General features: G+C 45.4%; 1 pseudogene; it reads left to right on the forward strand.

Annotated features, from left to right (window-relative positions):
- The first annotated feature begins 720 nt into the window (after positions 1–720).
- Positions 721–1502, forward strand: LOC108580828 (annotated as a pseudogene).
- The last annotated feature ends 294 nt before the right edge of the window (positions 1503–1796 follow it).

Genomic DNA, 1796 nt, shown 5'->3' on the forward strand with positions numbered 1-1796 from the left:
CAAAGTACAGGATATCTAGCCCATGACTGATGTTCAGTGGGTATCACTGTTGTTGGAACCGGTCATCATACTCAGCTCTGACCAGTGTGGTTCACTGCTCCAGACCATTGCCTGTTTGCATGTGTGTGATGAAAGCTGGAGAGGTGTTCAAAGACAAGTGTTAGAATGGGTCCATGTGCACATGCCATAGGAGCTGAGCTTGAGGGAATGAATGTGTGTGTGTTTGTCATTGTGAGTGGGTGTATAAGTGGAAACTTGGGCAGGGGTTTGCATACATGAAGGCACATGCAGTGCTATTGTCAGATTGTCAGAGACGTGTGAACCAGAGGGACTCCATCTTAAAGAGGAGATAGGTAAAATGAGAGCCTGAGACCTACTGGGCTGCATTCCCAGATGGTTTAAGGCATTCTCTCTTTTTTTTTTTTTTTTTTTTTGAGGTGGAGTTTTGTTTTTGTCACCCAGGCTGGACTGCAATGGCGTGATCTCGGCTTACTACAACCTCCACCTCCCAGGTTCAAGCAATTCTTCTGCCTCAGCCTCCCAAGTAGCTGCAATTACAGGCGTGCACCATCACGCTTGGCTAATTTTTTGTACTTTTAGTAGAGACAGGGGTCTCACCATGTTGGCCAGCCTGGTCTTGAACTCCTGACCTCAGATGATCTGCCTGCTTTGGCCTCCCAAAGTGCTGGGATTACAGGTGTGAGCCACCATGCCTGGCAGGTTTAAGGCATTCTAAATCACAGGATAAGATAGGAGATCGGCACAAAATACAGGTCATAAATATCTTGTTGACAAAACAGATTGCAGTAAAGAAGCCGACCAAAACCCACCAAAGCCATCAAGGCCACGAGAGTGACCTCTGGTCATCCTCACTGCTACATTCCCACCAGAGCCATGACAGTTTACAAATGCCTTTGCAATGTTAGGAGGTTATCCTACAAGGTCTAAAGGGAAGGGCTGAATAATCCACCCCTCCTTTAGCATATAATCAAGAAATAACCGCTTTCCAACTTGGACCCGGCAGAATGGCTCCCGCAAAGAAGGGTGGCGAGAAGAAAAAGGACCGTTCTGCCATCAATGAGGTGGTGACCCGAGAATACACCATCAACATTGACAAGCGCATCCATGGAGTGGGCTTCAAGACGCGTGCCCCTCAGGCACTCAAAGAGATTCGGAAATTTGCCATGAAGGAGATGGGAACTCCAGATGTGCGCATTGATACCAGGCTCAACAAAGCAGTCTGAGCCAAAGGAATAAGGAAAGTCCGATACCGGATCCGTGCGCGCTTGTCCAGAAAACGTAATGAGGATGAAGATTCACCAAATAAGCTCTAATACTTTGGTTACCTATGTACCTGTTACCACTTTCAAAAATCTACAGATAGTCAATGTGGATGAGAACTAATTGTTGATGGTCAAATACATCAAATAAAGTTATAAAATAGGAAAAAAAAAAGAAATAACCATAAAAATGGGCAACCAGCAGCCACTGGGGCTGCTCTGCCTATGGAGTAGTCATTCTTTTATTCCTTTACTTTCCTAATAAACTTGTTTTCACTTTACGGGTTTGCCCTGAATTCTTTCTCGTGTGAGATCAAAGAACCCTCTTTTGGGGTTTGGATCGGGACCCCTTTCCTGTAACACTATGGATGTTTGTGGGTGTGTGGGATAGAGGAGTGAGACCGTCTTAAGGTCAAGTGTAAGCATGTGTGAATAATTAGGACTGTGTGTGGGTAAGTTAGCTGGTGAGGGTTACAAGAGTATGAGATATGGCCAAGCATGTGTGTTAGATTGAGT

This window comes from Papio anubis, chromosome 16 (genome assembly GCF_008728515.1).
Source record: "Papio anubis isolate 15944 chromosome 16, Panubis1.0, whole genome shotgun sequence".
NCBI classification, from domain to species: domain Eukaryota; kingdom Metazoa; phylum Chordata; class Mammalia; order Primates; family Cercopithecidae; genus Papio; species Papio anubis.